A 20427-nucleotide genomic window follows, 5' to 3' on the forward strand; every position below is an offset into this window, starting at 1 on the left:
ATAAGAGCAAACACATAGCTAAGATGTCAACATCTTTATTGGATAGAGACATGGAGGGTGAGAAGATGTGGAATTGGAATTACTCCACAGGACAATCATCTGAGGACCTACTTCCACTGGAAAAAATGAGGGAACTGTGGATGTCTACCTTCACAAGCTCCAAGAGTTTTATCACTCAAACCCTCAGGAACTGAATTAAGTGCAGAGTGAACACACAAGACCATGGAGAATTTAGAAGAGAAGCAGAGGACTTGTCATCTCAGCTGTTCGTGAAATTAGACCACAAATGTTTTATTACCTGAGAGACTGAAATTCAAGTGTAACACACACAGCCGTCCTAGGTGTGTACAAGCTCAGACAGAGAAACAAAACTGACTGAAGGATTTGACCAGTGAGGGCCAACATTTATACCCACTGGTTAGCAAACTGCTGGCAGGTGTCACAAAGAACCATGAGTTTATCTTTAAAGGAAAAAAAAAATAGGCTGATGGGGGCTGTCAGAATGTTTTCAAGGAACCCTTCTTAATGGGCTGAATTAGTCCAGTATTTTGACTTCCACAGCCCACAGCAAAACCACAGGTTTCTGATGCAGTAGCTGTTACATAAAGTTCCTATTCCTATAGCACTATAAATGCAAATGATTGTGAAAGGATACTCAGAGAGGTTCAGTAATAATTCAAATCACAAATCCTTTTGCCATGCAACTCATATAATATGATATTTTTTATGGAAGCCCTTCTCCCCCTCCAGAAGGCATTAAATTGTTATTCATATTTCAGATTAAAAAATTCAGGAAGAGCATTAAAAGACAGTGATACCAAGATAGATTCAAGGTGTGTGTATATGCCTCATGCCTACTATAGCAAGTGCTCCTGCTCTAGAAATATAAAAAGGAAGTCAACTGAACAGCATGAAAATGGATGTAAACATGGAATTAAAGAGATCCATCTCCAAAGGTACAATAGCATTTTTAAGGGAAGGGTGTGTAATTTGAACAAACACAGCTGAAGGTAAGAATTAGCACCATATGCATAATCACATAAATCAAGATAAATAAGATTGGTAGAATTGCACATGATGCTTGTTCGCTCTGCAGAGCAGTGAAGTAGATAAACAAGGATATCTCAGGGTTTGCAGGAATTGCTATGCTGAGTGGCAGCACTGGTAGGCTGCTAGTGCTTTCTAAATGCATTACTAAAGAAAATGATCATGGTACAAGAATCAGAGCTACAGAAACTCTGGCTACGGAGCTCCACTGATAGCCATCAACATGTGCAGGTGCAAGGGGAGACATGTCACTCTTAAACAGCTCATTCATTTTAAGTCTCAGTTCATTTGCCACTGAAAATATGAAAGCAGCACACTGGAGAGAAAAAATCTGTTAATATGTGCATCCCAGCTCTCCGACAAGCAGTCATCTTTTAAAAGCTTATTCAAGTAGTTACAAAGGTGGTGAAGTTCTGTTTTGGATCCTTCACCAGCACAAAGTAATGTAGTTTGATTTTTTTTAATGTGCTGGCTAATTTATTCCTAAAAAATGTATATTTTTTATGCAGCTCTTGATCCTGAATTTGACCTGATGAACCCAGAAGCATTAGAAAAACCCAGAGTGAGACAAGTTATTAATATTCAAATGCAGAGTCTAGCATATTCAGAAAGAAGCTGACATATTCAGAAATGATGCTCTGCCACTTAGGAGGAACTGAGACTCTCAGATAAAGAGTGCCGGGGCTCTGAGCTGTCATTGTGGTGCAATAGGAGCAGATCTGCAGAGAGGAACAGTTGGTTGTCAGAGAACACAGGTGACTGCAAGGTTTGGCTTTGTACCATTCCTGTGAGCTGAATGTCCACCATTCATGCTACAGCCTTTCCTCTGGGCTGTGACTGTGACTGTGCAATTAGTATTTGGAGTGTGCTTGTCCTCCCGAATTGCCTCCTCCAGATGAGCTCCCGTCAACAGAATTCCAGTTTGTGTTCTCTGAACTGCTCTGTGCTATGACTTAAAACACAGCAGGTGAGGGCAACCAGATTTACTTCTGATGCACCCCCTGGACCAGAGCTACACACTTGTAGGGATATGTAGATACACATTCCTCAAGTCAGGAGGCTTTAGGGGAAATAAATGAAGTTCAAACAACCCTAGACCTGGGAAAACTGAAGAGAAGATCAGTCCTGTGAGCATACAGAACCTCAAAGCAAAAAACAAGCTTTGCAAGGTTTTTTTTTGAAGTTCCAGATTAATTTCTTTCACTCAAAAGTTATGGATAATGGACAATTGGAAAGATCGAGACCATTTAGGTAGGAACATTGTAATAATGTCTCTTCCATGTGGCTAATGAGAAAAGACATATAAAAAGATGTGTAAAGCATGAGAGTTAAGGGCAAAACACTGTTGACATTGATAAATCTGAACTGATTTGGCTTTGGTTAGGTCTCCTCCAGCTGTCACAGAACAGCTGCTATTCAGCATGACTGTATTTTCTGCTTTTTTGCAAGTGTAATACCATTACCTCAAAAATTCTTTTATTACTCTAGAAAAACACAGGTTTCACACTCATTTACTAAGTCAGTGGGACTTTTTAGAGCTATAGTTGACTCTTCAGAAGGAACTGCCTACAACATTATTAAATGCTCTCTTGCACCCTGATATCCTTGATAGGAATCAAGATACTGCTCCTGTGAAGCTAAGCCAAGAAACTTCACTTTTGCCACCTCCAGCATTTTTCAGAGCTCACCTGCTTCAGGCAATAATGCAAGAACCTCCTTGCAGCTCTGGGCTGGGATTGGAGAATGTTGGGGTTTGTACAGCAGAGCTCCCTCTGTGTCTCACTTCCCCTACAATTGTCAGAAATAAAGAGAAAAAAGGAAAGAAAAGACACAGGAGTGCAGAGATAAGAGGCAGAGCTCAGCTTTTCTTTGATCTCCTTCTCTGTTGTAGGCAGAGGAGATCAAAGAAAAGAGGCATAACAGAAAGCACGTGAGACGGGCATGCCTGTAAGAAGCTGTCACTTGGAGTGCCTTGGCTCTGTGCTTTGGGAGTTTGGATGCCTGGTGAACACCATGTCTTCTTGAGCAAGAGCTACAGTAACCTGGACAGAGGGCAGGGGACTTATTTTTGCTCAGGGAGAACAGAGAGTTGCAGCAGCCTTTCCTCCGCTTGCAGCCAACCTTCCAGCTCACCAGCGGACACCAAGACTGAGCACGACCTCTGTTGCACGACTGTGTTGGAATTAGTCTCAACTTACTAATGAGACTAATGTGCGTGATTCAGTCCAGCCCACACTTGGAAGGCCTTTCTGGAATAGAAATATCCTTCCATTATACTGGAAAAGCAACTTATAGCAACAAAACTCCACTGTTGATGCTATAACTTTCCTCATCTTACCAAACAAAGTAGGATGGAAATGGCAATGGGATGTTTTTGCCAGTTTACCTGCACCAACGTTGAGAGCTTTTGTTTATGCCAGTCACAGATCACACCTCATTCTACCCTTGAACGACACAATTATGCCAGAAAAGTCTGCTGTGCAGGCTTAAGAGGGAAAATGTGGTTCCATTTTATCACATTGGAGTTTTCTCATTAAACTTATTTGGACTGGGATTAGGTTATTAGAGAAAATTTAACCCCAAATGATTGGAATGGAGAGAAAACCAAATTAAAATATTCTCATATGTTATAAAGGAAACAGCCCCCAAAGAAATTGTAGAAAATATAAAAATGTATAGATTTATAACAGGGAAAGAGGTAAAATGGTAGAAGAATTCAATAAGCTATCCTAGTCAAAAAAGCACAACCTGAAACAAAAAAATAAGGGAAAACAAACAAAAAAGACTTTAAAAATATTTGAAGTACTTTCTGTACTCAAATAATGCCTCTTTTATTGTGAGGACCTGCACTATTCATACTTAATAATCCACAAGTTAGAGTCAATAGGCTTGTTTTCATGTAGTACAACTTAGATTTTTACAAGAGGCTATTACTACATATAAATAAGATTAAAGGTGATAATGATGTAATTGTATCTGAGTTAAGTATATATGTGGGGTTATATTGAATGTATAAGTAATTAGCATGGTCTTTTTTTGCATTCTTGGCTCTTAAGTGTACAATTTCAGAATCCTTGGTTATTTAGCAATTTTTGCTACCAATTGAATTAGCCTGCTTAAGATCCTTTTTTTCTCAAATTTTGTTGTGTCTTGAATTTTATAGATTTTTAAAGATGCTGAGTGCTCTTTAAGACTGATCATACACTGTTGATAGAAGGGGGATAAAAAAAAGTTAAGACAATTCTGTAGACACAGATGCCAGCAGTCAGGATGGCTGATGGTCTGGGAGCAGTCAGGAGGCCCCAGGGGTTGGCTCTGCCCAGCATTTATTGCCACATAAACTAGTGCCTTCTCCTTCCTCATCATATAGAGCTTTCACTCTCCTTCTTCCTTCTACCATTTTTTCCATGTATTTGTGTTTTCTTCTGATAACTTTTCCTTCCTTCACTTTCGTTGCTCCTTAACTCTTCAGCCTTTGTTTTTTCTAACCTATTTTTATCTCACGGCTTCTCATGGTTTCTCCAATTGCTCTATCTCCTCACACTATAGTAACCCTCAATAAGCTTCAGTTTTTCTTCCAGCTTTCCCAAATTTGGGATTTGGACTATTTATAATTCAACAATCCCGTGCTCTTAACAATGTGTGGAATTATTCATTAAACCCTCCCATCAATTCTCAAATTATTTCGTTAGCATTCTTCAGTTACTCAGCCTAGACTGGACCAGAATGATAGATTTACCCTCAAAGGCAGGAAAAGAAAGACCTCGTTGCACATGCACACTCTTACCCTCCTGTGACAGAAGTACACTTTACTCTTGCCTTTTATTTTTATCCTATCCTTTACCTTTATGCCTGTTTTGTTGTCATCATGTCAGGGCAACACAGATCCAATGTTCCTCCTCTCCCATCCAGCGTATCAGCACCCAACTAGACATCATCTTTAATTACTTCTGTCCAGGAAATGTAACACAAAAAGATGCAACCTATGCCCAGTTTGCAGAATCGCTGAGCACTCGCAGATCAGGCTTGGTGCAGAGGTGGTGCAGAAGACCAGAGTGGAGCAATAATAAATGGCCAGTAGCAGGGTCAGGCACAGCATCCACCTCTCCTCGGTCCCACTGTCAAGGTCAAAGCACAATACCTGTGAAATTCAATAATTTCATTCACAGTCCAGCCTTGTATTTGGCAATAATCCATTGTTTGGTAACTGGTGGATAGGGCCATGATCTTTTTCTGTGTTGCCAGTGCTGGTTTCTTGCATTTGGCCACCAGACCTATTGCACATGTATGTTCGACTCCCAGGTATCATGTGCTGCTCTTGGACTTTAAGGTTTAATACTTTTGACAAATCAGTCCCATAATGTAACGAATTGGACATGCAGCTGAATCATCTTCTGGCTGGAAGTTAATCCGTACTACTATAGAAATGAAAAATACTGTTAACTGAGATAACATATTGGTCAAAAAGAATAAAAAAACACCGAGTTGAAAAGAAATAAATCCTAGCAGTAGAAGCCTTGTGTATTATGGAGCTGTTTAGATACTGTGTTGATTTTTCAAAGAGTATAAACTAGCAGCCCTTTTGGCTTTGAAACGTTTTAAGTAGCTTTTTATATGACAGTACCATGAGATATTCATTTGTCTGCGGCAGGCTGTAGGAAGGAATGACTGGATCTCACAGACAGGAAGATATAAACAGACCTTGAAGAGGTCAGATGAATTCATGTTTCATAACAGCCTGAAGGGAGCTGTTGCAGAGAGGTTAAAGCTGGTTAAGCATTTTTCCCTATGGATCCAGAAACAGAAGTTTAAGCCTCACTGCAGACTCATGGCAAAGGTTTTGCTAATCAACCCAGATGTAAATGCCTATTTAGTATTTTAGACCAAGTGGGCACAGGCAGGTGGACAGAGTGCTATATCACTGCTTGGATGCTGCCTTCAGCTTACTAGTCTGATGGGTTTGTGTTGACATTTGGCCCTTGAAGAGAGAAACCAGCTCTGAAGCATCCATGTTATTAACCAGCCCTCCATGGGATTGCTGTGCTTGGAGTCTCAGCAACATATAGGACATGCAATGCTTTAGAGTCTAATCAATATCTCTCATGGCTGAGAGTGTTCCCCTGGTGCATATTTTAATCATTCCAGTTTGGTGAGTGATGAAATAATACATTTTTGTTGAATTTATTGCAGGTTGGAAGAGAAAGGACAGTCAACAGTCAGACTGCCAATACTCATAACAAATCAAATCCACATTTTGGCTTAACGTTTTAAAATATTTAGGAATACTAGTTTTCTGCCTCTTTACTCCATAAAAGGTTTCTAAAGAGCAAAAAAACCCTAAATTATCTTATAATGCCAGTAAGCAATTGTAACAAATCTTGTCTTGCATAAATACACATTCTGTTTTGCTTCCCAGGACTACTTCAGAGTTTTTCCAACACAGGGTTTTTATCCATGAAGCAGAAAATATAGACTATTTTGTGGTGGGAAACAGGCTAAAAGCAAGCAGCTGTGGCAATTTGAGACTATTTTCAAACACAGTCATCTTGCTGCTGTATGTGCAGTTCAACACATTTGACAATTTGAAGAGCCCCACTCAACTGACTGTGCAATTTGTTTCCTTCACAGCAGCAGCGTGATGTACTGGAAACCACCTACTGCAAAGTATCCAACACAAAGTGACACCAAAGGCTCAGGCTGGAAGAAGAAATTAATTCCCTCTCATGCCATACCTCCCAAAAGTCATAGGTTGTCTAACCAAGCCTACTAATTATTACCACCACTTGATTTTTTGCTTTGATATTGCATATGCAGCTCAAACTACTGCCAAGTTCAGTAGCCGCACAGTGGCTGATAAACTTGTAAATGTGTGCACCAAATCTGGGAGAAAAATTAGGTACTTTCATTGATACTTTCCCTGCATCTGCAGTCCTTATGTTTGTGTAAAAACTGGACTCCAGGCTAAAAGATGAGCATGAAAGGAAATAATTATAAATTATCTGCATAAAATCTGCAACAAATTACCTATGAAACTATAACTATCTAAACAGGATGACATTTTCTTTATAGGTTCATGACTTCCTTTCTTTAAAGTTAGCTAAGAAGAGAGTAAAGTAATTACAGTTCTCTTTTGATTGATTAAACATGACATATATGCTAATATGAAAGTAACTTCTGTCCTTTGTTACCCAAGCTTCTGGTTTAAAGCAATTTTGAAGATAACAGATATAATCTCACCAGTGCTGCCATTTCTAACGTATATGCCAAGAATGTAATTCCTCTGCCTTTTTTCTCCAACAGAGAAAGCATATTTTATCCTTCATGTTTTAAATTTTGGATACAGAAGTCAGATGATATTACAGCCATAAATCCTCTGTTTCTTTGCCATTATATATCAGGAAAGGTCTGTGCCACCAGTAGAATAAATAGTTCTACCTTTTCACAAAGGTTGTCCCACCAATTTGAGGGAGACTATTTGACTGAATAAGGTTGATGGGATATAATCCAGTAGGAAAAAAAGAAACACCTGCTAAATTTCACTTGAAAGTACTACACACTGAGGAACAGAGTCTATCAGATTCACCTCTACTTAATTCTGGCTCAGTATCAGAAGACTATCCTGACAAACTGAGGTTTATGGGGCTCAACATCTATCAAGTTTTTCTGCTCCATAAAGTTTTTACCTAAAATTTAAGTTTTAGCCATTCTCTAATTCCTTACCTTGATGCCTTTATGCTGTTGTTTCACTTTAATGTCAGCATAACTCTTGTGTTTATAGTGTGGATGTGCACCCTCTTTGCCACCTGTTCTGTAAATGGTACAGATTCAATTCCCCAAATTCTCTGAGGCTCTCCTTACAAGATAGATCCTGTCTCACATCATCTGCCTGTGTGCCTTATTTTCACTCTCTGGTTGCATCCTGCCCTTTCTGTAATTGTTGAAACCAAAAGAGAGCTTCAACAAACTTCAAACTCTCTGAACTTAGCAGAGACGTCCGAAAAATACATTCAGCAAATAGATGTGGGGTTTTTTTTCCCCAACACTGCATCATATTACATACTTAAATTAAACCCAGTGGACAAAATTCCTCCCTGGATTAAGTTTAGTAATGTCTGTGGAGTCCAGTGAGAGAGAACTTGGACCAATAACTATTAACATTTCCAGTTCCCTCCCCAAAGTAACGGTCTTTTACTGATATTAATATTCCCCTCCAGAAAGTTGGGAGGAATGCAATCCCAGCATTCAGTTTCCTTAAGTCTTCAAACAAACACACACCTCTCTGGCAAAGGTCTGACCCCATTCTATCCCACCCTCCCATTCCCCCCACCACAAGAATGCCTGACATTCAGGTTAATGCTGAAGTTGCAGCAGGTGACCACTAACACAGAGAGAGAATGGATTCCTTAGTAATACTGGTTTTGGACATGATGATCCTTAAGGAATAGTACAGCAAGATGTCAGAAATTATTTTATATCTTGGACCACATACAAGCAATAAAATAGGTAAAAATAGGGGAGGGCAGCAGGGCCTGGGGATGGGGAGGAAGGGAAGGAGAAAAGGGCTGCCTGCAGCAGCCTCCTGGATGTGGGGGGGGAGCAGGGGCTTTCCCATGGCAGGAACTCGACTTTGTTATCAGAAGCTATAGTGTGCAAACACTTTCTTAGGTACTCCAGCAATTAAATGTCTTTGATTTTTTATGATATTTAGACATTTAAATGAACAGAGACTAGGCTTGAGCCCAGCCCTACATGAGATATTTCATACACACTCTTATGGAGGTATCAGAGCAGCTTGCAGTATTTTTGCCTAAAGGCAAGAACAGGATACATAGGGGATCTCTGTTTGGTTCCTTCCCTCTGTATTTCTGTTTTCCTTGGCTACCTCTACTAGCACTGCCATGGTTTTGTGCTTGGTGTGTTACACACAAGAGGTACAACAAAGATGCAGCCTAACTTCATTGCTTGGAGAATTGCAAACTATTGAAAAAGGCTTCCAAGGAATAAGTGGTTTGAAGTAGAATGTTATTACTAGAAAAGGAGAAAGTAGGTTCATAACAAGTCCTAGAAACAATTATGCTAATGAAAAAAAAAGTTTCAATCTCTATATTTCCTATTATTTCCTAAAGTATAAACACAAATGACTAGAAATAAATTAGTATTACCCAAACTGCACAACTCACAGGGTACTGTCTTAGGACAATAGATTTGCCAACAAAGGGGAAAGCTTTCATAAATAAGAAGAAAAAAAAAATTTATTTTTATAGATTATCTACTTTATATAACCCTTAGGATTTGTAACATTTATAAACAGCACTATAGTAGAAGTGCCACAGAAATACAGAACTGGGTCCTTGACTTTTGTACAGTATTGTATCATCTCAATTCTCTCTTGGCACAGTGCTAATTTACACTAGTTAAAGATCCAGACCAGAGCAGTTTTCAGGAGGAGATGACTGATTCATGAAGTCTAAGTGACTGAATACAGAAGTAATTCATTAGCTCCATGCTATATATGAAAGCTTGACCAGAGATGACTACAAAGTACAGCATATGTAGGCTAAAAAAAAAAAAAGTAAAGGGCAGAATAAAATATAGGAAAGCCCATTAGTAATTTGCCTTGAGTTTAATAATAGACCTGTAACTTAATTTATTTTGGCATGACTTGAAGTAATGCTAGAGGAAAAAAAGGAACAGCAACATTCCTGCACTGAGCATGCATCATAGTTTTCTAGAAGAAATGTATTTCATACCAAGTTTACTTTTCTTGTATATTGTCCAGATAAACTGCCTCTGTCTAGTGTGCTTTTTTTCCACTTGTGCTCATCTCTGCTGCAGAAAACATAGCTGTTTTCTATGTTTCTATTTTGAGTTTAGCTGTAGGTCCTTTTCACCCTTAGTAACATGGAGTAAGTCCTGTTGGAAAGTAAAATCCATAAAAGCCATGATATGTCCCAGGTGAGTTTACGTTGATTCCAGTCTGGGGATATCTGAATGCTACAAGTCTCTGCTTCTCCTGTCTACATTTAAATTGATATTGGTGTATTAAATTCAAGGTCCTAATTGTCACATAATTACCTAAACCAATAGTACATTAAATGATCTCTCCTTGTTATAACTTCTCCAGGCTTCTGGAAATCATTGATTAATTCATTAAACCTGTTGTTTAGCTCCTCCCTTCTCTATCCAGGTCTGCATTTGTGAAAAATCACTTAACCCATTTTCAACTTGTTCATTAGGAGCACCCACAAAAGGAGTTTGTAAGTAACCCCCTGTGCAGTGCTCACAGACCTTGTGTAGATGAGCTGCTAGACTCTGATCTTTGGAATTATTTAATCTCTTTTTCTTTGGCCACTTCTGAATTGTCTCTTCAGAACATTGTCAAAGGTGTTTTAAATTATTGTTTCCTTTCTTTGTGAACAATGTGCCTGAAAATCTCTAATAGATTAGGGAGGTATGTTTTTCTTTGGCAGGTAGACACTGTCTTTATTCTATTATGATTCTCATTTATTTATTTTTGTTTCACAATACCCATGATATTAAGAAAAGAAATTGGTGTTCAATTCCCAGGATTATCTGTAGCTCTCTTATTAAAGATAGTCACTGGTGATCAGGCACAGTAGTTCATTTTAATGAGCCTGAATTGTAGGGGTTTTAGCAGTTCAACCATTTCATTCTTAAGTTCCTCTGGAAGTCCTGGAAATATACTCTCCTATTTTAATAACTAGTGGTTCTCTAATTCTTTCCTTCTGTTCCAGTATGTCCTCTGTTGCTACTGCAGTCTCTGACAGTACCTCATCTTTATTTCCAGAAAAGAGAAGATGTGTCACCCAACATCCTCTGTGGTGAAGACAACAGCAAAGAAATAATTTAAGTTTTCTGCAATGTCTGCGTATTCCTTAATTGCTCTCATTAATCCCTGGTAGTCCAACAGACACACAATTTTTTTCAACGACTTTTTGGACAATCTATCAAATCACACTCAACTGTCGCTTTAGGTAAGATACACATTATGATTTGACATATGTCCTCACATTTTTCATAAGTAACTCACTGCAATCAAGGTAAATCATTTTGCACAGACAGTCTATTTGTGACATTTAACTTGGATTGAAGGCAGAGCAGACCCAATCGTCTCTTGTCACAAATACCTCTGGATTTTCCTGCTATTAGTAATCCCTAATATTTTTCAGTTGGTGATTTCAAGAGTTTACGGATACGGGCAGACTTTATTACTTTCAATTTTACAGTTAGGAAAATGAGTGATATGAAGAGGCCCCCAAGTCCTAAGACTTGTCCTGTTGATGCTGCTGGTGGATTTCTCACAGCCTCCCCCAGACCGATGGCAGCACCTGATCTCCTCCAGCTTTAGGTCCCAGCCACACATCCATAGCTTGTGAACGTAATCCGACAACATGTGTACTTCTCAGAGGTAACTCTTTTGGCAAAATGAAAACAAGTTTACATTGTTTCTTAGTAAGTGATAAAAGATTTTTTCCCCTAGACGATTGTTAAGTGTTTGTAGGCAGCACAGGAAAAATGGAAAAGAAAGACTATGCTCTGTGTAGTCATAAATTACATGAAGTGCATTTCATTATACAGTACTACATTTTTTTCTAATCCTTTATGAATTCTCTCCATTTACCCTGGGGGGTTGTAATGTAAACTGACATCTTATTCTCTACTCAAAATAATCACTAGTATTTTCTTAAAATGTTTTGCCTAGGAATATGAACAAACAAGTAAAAGCAACAGAACACACAAGACAAAGAAGTATTTTTTTTTTTTTTAAGAGAAGGGAAACTATAACATCTGTATGGCAGTGACTGAAAAAGTTCAAGCATCATATGTACAGAAGTAATGATGACCATACACCTATCTCCTTAGTTCTATGAAAAGGAGCACGTAGATATTATTGTTGAGATATAACTCCCTTAAACAGTGAGGGATATGCTAGAAGCATTAAATCCTCGCTATCCATATATGATTTGCATTATTATTATGATTTATATTACCTGAGAAAGAAATAACACTCTTGTTTTCCTTAGCTCAAATAATTGTGAAGAATTTTTATATTTTATTCCTATTTCTATCATTTAAACAGCTCAAAGCAAGTTTTTTCCCCTCCCAGTTTTGAATAATACAGAATACTGGCTTTGTACCCTTGGGCTACTTGGATTTAATATCAAATTTTTACCTTGCACAAGGTCAGAAAAAAAAATAAATCTTATAAAATTGGACTCATATGAAGAATGAGTTTCTATCTTTTAATACCACCAAACAATCTGCAAATTATTTAAATTAAGACAACCAGCACTCCAACATCTGCAAGCAAAATGCTTAAATGCCAAATGCAACTTTACTGGCATAAGAAAATAATAAGTGGAGTTCAATTTGTGTCAGCATAGCTCAGGAAAATAAGATATCATGTCTTGCTGTCTGCTTGATGTCAGCTTCTCAGATTCAAACCCTAATGCCTCATCTTAGGCTGTCCTTACTGGAGGCTGCCAAATAGCAAGGTTCAGCCAGAGTTCATGCAGCTACTACAAAATAGCTTTTTTTTTTCCTTCTCCTTTTTCAATCATTATGAACCTTCTGCTTTATATTGTACACACTTGATTATATCTATCCTTGAAATGTATACAACTCTATTAGCCTCTTCTCCTATTCTTTTAACATACTGTAAATTCCTTTCTGTGCTTAGTTTGTTTTATGACTTACAGAATTAGGCTTTTAAACTTTCACTGCGCAGAAAAGATTGAGTTGTGCGATTGGCTACAAGGAGAAAACAAAGGAATGGGAATTTATATTAATACAGAAAAGAAACAAAACTATGAATACTTTTCCTACTTTGTAGACTCTTATCAATTTTCCACTAAAATATTAGTCACCACCATAACCGGGTCCCAGAATAGCTGCCTGGAAAGGAAAGATTAGCAGCTCTCTAAAATGCCCATTCTTGTTCACTCTAAGAAGCCTAAATGTCCTCTTGACTAAAATCTTATCTCACATTGATATTGATATTTCAAATGAGACATCATGCAAGCTTAAAATGAGCAATTTAAATGGATTCATTTTCTCAAATTGTTTTAAATTGACTGTATATAAAATTACTTTAAATGGAAGTTGTGGGACAGATAAGCCAATAATTTTATAATAATACATATAGTTTAGTACCGTCAAAGTTTGTAGTCATACAATATCATTTTAGAGAACTCAGCAAAGCCTGTTGGAATCTGCTTCCAGTGGAAAAAAAAAACCAACATAGCACATGTGGGTTGGAGCATTAAAGTCATGATATACCAACACATATATTTTGAAGATAACATGATCCTTCCACAAAGCAATGATTGAAATTTTCTGAACACTTCAATCATAATAAATATACAGATATACAGACACCTCAACACACATGAGGAAACACATATGGAGTGTAAGAAATTTAAGTTTATCCCAGTGCTGCAAACAGCACAGTTTCAATAATTTTAAATTAATTGATGAGAAGTTAAGAAAAGCAGCTGCCTTAATATTTCCTGAAATATGAGGAAGATTTAAAAAAAAATATGTGGCTTTTCTTCCCTTTCTGACTTGCTGTCCTACTTTAAGGGAAACAAGTTTCTTCACTTAGGCTCGTTCATTGCAAACTTATCTGGTATGAATTACTGAAACAGATTTGCAATATTCAGTGTCTGAACAGATGAAACACTTTAATACCTTAGATGGCTCATTTCTGGAATCAGCTGGAGTGGCATACTCCCCAAACTTTAAAAATATTTTTTACAAAATTCAAAGGCAGTCAAGATTAAAATTCCCAAATGTGTATTCTGGATCACCTCCAAAAACATTCAGTCATTACTGGATATTGTCTTGATTAAAATTCCTGTTGGTTTGTTCTATGGTTAAAGAGTAATCTTCTATCTTAGCTTTTGGAATGTATTCCTATCATGTGATATCTATGAAGTCTGAATTAATATAAAGAGATTTTTCTCACTACCTAGCATGGGAAAAGGTTTAGAATGTTCAGATTTCAGCATAAAAGCAGTGCAGAGAATGGGTTTTGCACTAATACTGTCATTTAGATACATCAAAATTTCCTTCAGGAATAGTGAAAAATTAATTTCTAAAGGTTTGCTAGAAACCTTTTCAAAGCAGTATCACTGAGAATAATGTGTGTACTAGGCAATAATTAAACCAAGAATTATTGTCTCCTTTGTAGTTACTGTTTCCACAGAACCCTCATTTTTTATAATGAAGCTAGAGCCAGTCCTGACTTAACTGAATCACTACATTCTGGGACTCCAAAGCCACAACGCTGAGCAAGCTGTGATTCTCCCACTCTATAAAGCCACATGAGCTTACCTTTCCAGTTTTCATCTACACTGGGACAAAAAACAGGAGAGTTTTCCCTGTGACTATTAGATCCCATGACCAAGCCCCAGGACACTACTGTACATAGGCCACTTATAGGAGGAAAAGGCAGATCAGACACCTTGCTCTGTCATTCTCACACCTAAAACTGTTTTACTGTTATTTAACTACTGAGGTGCTATTTAATGATTTTGAGGTGTTTCCTCAAGGTCCTCCTCCTTTAACTAGTTGAGGAGGAATATTCAGTCTGAGCTTCTGATATTTCATGAAGTACTGCAGAGGAATTTGGTTTTCAGATCTCCTAGAAACAGTAAAAGTAGAAATTCCATTTTGTATTCTATGAATCTGTCCATGACAAAGTTTCATCAACACTCACAATGACAAGCTAGCATTCTATTTTGAAACCATCAGTGTTTTCTTCCTTAAAGTCTTTAATTTATGATTCCCCAACCAGATCTCCAAGTAAAAATTACATCTACTTTAGAATTGTTTCCACACAGAAATTTGAAAAAAATTGTTGTAGGACAGGAAACGGAAAAAAGAAACATTTTCCAGTGTTCTCAAGGAACAGTTTTAGATACATAGACATCCTAAAGTAATTGACCTGTATGAGAAATTACCTAAAAACTGCAACAGTCATACTAGAGGGAATCAGAACTAGAATTAGTCTCTGAATCCGTCTACAGAAAATTTGACTTAATCCACAACATGAAAAATACTCTGCTGAGAAGTTCTTATACTGTATATTATTTTTCTACAGAAGGACATAAACCAATGCAAATGTATTCTTGCACAATGCTTACAGTTGCCCAAATTTTTGGGAAACCAACTTGTCACCCAATATTGTGTCTACAGGTAGCTTTTTGTATCATGAGTCATGGGTAGGTGCTTTCTTGAGATAAGTACAATATGAAAAGATATTTTTGAAATTTGGGATCTATGCAAAACCATTTTCTTTTTCCCAGAAATACCTACATAGCAATATGCAGAACATGTGGAAATCACAAGCTGAGTAAATTACTCTTACTTTGCTTCAGCTGTCCTTAAATTTAATGTGCATATATTTGTCACTCTAAAAGGTGACTTGTATATGCCAGAAAAAACTGAGACACAGCAAGTATGTCAAACTCTATTCTTTATAATCTTCTTCTCCTCCCCCTTAGTGTTTTGAGATTGTCTTTTGCCCGGTCTGTCTGCCTGTTTATCTAATTGCAGTGTTCTGGTTTTGACCAGGATGTCATGGAAGGCATATTGCCCCAGAGGAGTTTCCCCATTTCTAAAATGTCATGTTCTCAAGGAGAAAGCTCTCAGAGTTTGTGCAGGTAGGACTCTGATTTGGGAGGAACAAGGGCTGGGAGGAGGAGACAGATCTCTCTCCTCAGCTTTGAAATGATCTTAGTCATGACACTGGTCTAGGATGGACCAACTATAGGAATTTATTTCCATGTTTTTTAAGTTATGGGGAATTTAGGTATCTTTTATGATTTCTTGACTTACCTAGATTGTAGTGTGATAAGAATATCATCCCTAAAGCCTTCTGCATTTTAGAGTGAGACTAACCATGTCTCCTTCAGTCTGTGGAGAACTAGCACACAGCAGCAGTGCCCTGTCTGGTTTTTAATAGAGTATATAGTTGGCCAATAGGATCTACATTAGGACGTAAGTACATGCTGGAGTAGCTAAGGAAGATATCTGTTTCTCAATAAACATTGGAATTGGAACAGTGGAGAGTATTTGGCAGTTTATAAGTTATCCTAATAATTTAGGATCTGACTTTCAGCACCTGTGTTTCAAACTGTAGATTCAGGTTACTCATTTGAACCATGGTTACTCATCCAAGTTAATTTTATTGACCTCAGTAATAATATTTCTATAAGTAAGATTTTCACCAGGATTTTTTTTTTGTACTTTGGAGGTATTTTAACACATTTTGGATCTGCTTTTTCATGTACAACTGATGATTGCTCATTTCACTGCTAAATACTTCATGGTTCCTCAGTTACATGGCTTTGCCAGGCTAAAAGATTTTTAATGTGGTAGTGAATGGATAGCAATGGGTGTGAGTGTTCATTCCAACTTTTGTTGCATCCTGGCTTTCTTCCCGTAACAATTCACAGGTCTGTAATAGTAATGTTTTGATCTGGTTACTATTCTGTTGTGAGTATTCACACAGAATCCGTAATTAGCAAAGAAGTTATACCTTTTTTTTTTTTAAAATATTACTGCCTCCAGCGTACATGTAGATAAAAAGTATGTTCTGAGTCCAACTACAGAAGAAGCAGCTGGTGCACTAGTACAGAGAAAGTGAAAACACTACTTAGGAAAGTTAGGAGTGTAAAATAGTGCTGGCTGATAAGAACATGAGGATGATGACACTGGATCGAACTGTGTAACCAAACTTTGAGCATCTGGTTTTAACTGAGGCGAGGAGTTCCCACAACTTCCTTGTGCACTTTATGAAGAACCACTTCCTTCCATGTCTTTTGAAGCTGCTACTTGTTGGCTTCCTAAGCTGCCTTGGAAAAGACAGTGTGCAACTCTCTTTGACTTATCCAACCCAGGTCTCCATGAGTTTATAGACATCTTCAGTCATCCTTCTTTCTGATTAACAATCCTTTCTCTAGTTATTCCGTAATTCTGATGGTTGGTAAAGTCCTCTGAACCTTCTCCATTTCCAGGATAAGCTTTCTTTAGATGAAAGGAGTGGCAATAAGGAGCCAGAGATACACAAAACATTTAAGATGTGGGAGAACAATGGATACACAGAGGCATAATGTCATTGCATGGTCTTTTCCATTCCAAATAGTTACTAGCACTTGGTTTGCTTTTTGGCCCCTGTTCTGAAATGATCAGTGACAGTCTACCAGTGATTTTACACAGCCAAGACTATTTTTTTTCCAAACATACCTCACTTTGCACTTATTTGCAATGAAGGTAAAGCAAGTCACTCAACATTGTAAGTTCCTTGTGCATTTATGACACTTCTGTTAATGACACAACACACAAGAATATTTCTCTGTTGTGCCTTAAACTTTCTTCTCAGTGTTACATGCAGGTGCTCCTGTCCATGGTTTGTGCACAAAGGATTTTCTTCACTACTTTTTTTTAGTTGAAAAACGTCTTAACGCAGTAAAAGAGCCTACATTAATTTTTGAGTTTCTCTTCTGAATTTACTTATTTCTCTCCTCTTGCCTACCCAGAGTAAGTCAGTTCAGTTTGTTTATAAACCTCCCAAATTTTGTGGAGACTGTTAATTGGGTTCTCCAGACACTACTGTATTGAATAAAATAAAGCAACAACAAAATATATTAGCCTTGTGACAAAGCAGTCATTCCTCGTACGTACTTTGCCACTAATATTAGGAATGTATTTGTGTAATTTTAACTGTTGCTAAGGAAAAAAGAGTTTTGATCTTTTCTAGAAAGGAAAAGATTAAGCACTCTGTCTACATTTGATTCTCATTTCATCTTCCCCATATATTCTGTTTCTTTCTTTGGAAGTCAGCCAGCAACCCGGCTCCATATAACTACCTTCTTCCTTCCAGGCCTCTAAAAGTATTTGGTTTGAAAAAGATGTTTATAGTGCCTGTTATACTGGTCATTCTGTGTTCCTCTTTCCTTTTCATTGTCTGTTCAGCTTGTGTGTTTGGGTTATAACTGTGTGTTTATACAGAGCCTGGCACAATTCAACCCTACTCTCATGCAGATGTTTAGGCAGTGTACTGAAAAATGTCATTACCATTGCAATAAGTATTAATTAAATTATTTAATTTAAATAATATATAATTAAATATACATGTTGATCAAATACAAACGATTTAATTAAACCTCTGATTTTTAAAGGCTTTAGGATTTTAAGTAAAAAAAAACAAACTTGAAAAGGTTTCCAAGTTTGGAGGCAATCTCTTTGAGTTCTTGCAGAACTGAATCAAAGTTTAGAGATAAACTGCTAATATTATCCTACTGGTATTCTGGGTGTGGTTTTCAGTCATTTACTCAAAATGGTACCAAACAAAGAGCTACACATGAAAGCCTACAAAATTCTTATTGTTTTTAGGAAACATAAGCTTGAAAGATTTCTTGCACCGTTCTGTTCTGTCCCACATGGAATGGTAGATCCAGAGATCCCACACTAATAGTAGATCACCACTGCTAAGTGTACCTCTTCTTGGACCTCATGTGCTCTTCCAAGGGCAGTCTTGCACATCAGTTATTTAAAAACTACCTCTTGACAGGCCTGATACTCATAAGTGAAATAACTGCTTTGAAATTTTGATCAGCCTATGATGTTCTGCACAGAAAGACAACACAGACTGGCTCACAAAGATGGTCTACCCTATTGACCCTTAAATTTGTAACATGGCATACTCAAAACCAATATAAAACCTCTCAACTATTTTCCATATGTTTTTATTTGGTAAAACAAAAAGGAAACAGTTCACTTTCTTTACCTGTATGACTTGTAAGCAATATTGGTGATGACCTCATATTTATAACTCTGACAAGTTTGAATCTATTCTGCAGGCTTGGTCTCTGTACACTTCTGTCTATTTAATTTTTACAGTTATGGCTTTAAAAGCATACCTCATTTATAAATCTGGCGTTTATTACTCTCTATTCAGCTAAGTTGGACTACATTTTCAGTTTTCAATCCTGTGTGATCACTTTAAAAATGAATTGAAAAGAAAATAATTACTTTTTAAAGCATGTGTGTTTGGAATTCCCTTTTGTTTTAGACTATTTTTGAAGTAATATTTCTCACCACAGGCACAAAAAATTATGTGTTTCTTTTAAGAAGTACATTCAAGGAATATTATATACGCAGTTTCATTGAACAGTCAATTTGCCATGTGAATTTTGTGAACTGGAAGAATAAAGGATCAGATTCAGAGCACTTACAAGCCTAAAAAACATGCTTGAGGTACATACACAGATGCCACACTATTAGGTGATATTACACCTGGAAAAAATTTTGAAGTAACATACTTAAAGATAAAAAAAATAATGAAATAATTAAATAAAATATATCAGGGGGTTTTGTGTATATTTAAAATTCCACACCTATAATAGCTGCAAAATATATAAGCAGGGAGAAAGTGAAATGAAAAAAACCTGAAGTTATAGATAAAAATGATAGTTTTCTGAGTTACTATTTAAATTAATGAGATTCTTAAGACAAGCTTTATTCTTTTAAGCACAGGTACCAGTGGGTTTAAAATATTCACTAAATAAGTTTGCTTTCACAGTGTTTTTCACTACTGAACCATTGAAATGAATGGAAAATAAAGAAAACCATCCTGATATAGTAGGAATACCAGGAAGACTATTCTAAAATATGCAGAAGAGACTCTCATGTTATATCCAGTTTGACCAGAGTGCAGATAGTGAGAAGTGCAGAGAATTCCCATGTAAGGTCTGCCACGTTTCTAGTTCACTGCTCCATCATCACTACATCCTACAGTTTCTGTCCCTTGCTGCTGATGGCAGGTGGCTATGGAAGCCTTGGAGCAAATGTCATTGTGCTTTCTCTTCTGGGGATACTTCCAGAAGAGAAATCTGCAGAGAGCCCATAAAAACCGCAGTGCATTAACCTCTGAAGGTGAGCCTCCCAAAGCCCTACTGGGTAAATCTCTGCAGCTTATAAGTGATTCTGTCCAGCTGTATGGAGAATCCAGGTTCATCTTTCCCTGAAACACTCAAATAAATGCACCATCACATTGGTTTTCATCCTCTGGGCCAGAGCCAGTTTTCGAGAGCAATTCAGCAACTCCTTTCCAGCCCTATTCCTCCTCCTCCTCTCTCAGATAGCTGGACAATTAGGAACTCCTAAACACAACTGCAAAGTGGATTCATGAAGAGAAACTTTACCAACAGACACACGGATGGTGTTTGGAGAACAAAAAATCACAGACATAAAGAAAGCACAAATTTGCAACTCAGTCCTGAACACACGTGTCCTGAACTGCTCTTCTCTTTCTGCAAAAACTCCAGCTGCTTAAATCCCAGAAGGTTATTT

The 20427-nt window shown here is 37.4% G+C and overlaps 1 long non-coding RNA gene across 1 annotated transcript; it reads left to right on the forward strand.

Annotated features, from left to right (window-relative positions):
• Positions 1–1805: 1805 nt before the first annotated feature.
• Positions 1806–10301, forward strand: LOC116789759. The gene is made up of 3 exons (XR_004358148.1): positions 1806–2014; positions 9945–10002; positions 10235–10301. It is a non-coding gene; the product is annotated as an uncharacterized LOC116789759 (long non-coding RNA).
• The last annotated feature ends 10126 nt before the right edge of the window (positions 10302–20427 follow it).

The sequence above is a fragment of the Chiroxiphia lanceolata genome, chromosome 7 (genome assembly GCF_009829145.1).
Source record: "Chiroxiphia lanceolata isolate bChiLan1 chromosome 7, bChiLan1.pri, whole genome shotgun sequence".
NCBI lineage: Eukaryota > Metazoa > Chordata > Aves > Passeriformes > Pipridae > Chiroxiphia > Chiroxiphia lanceolata.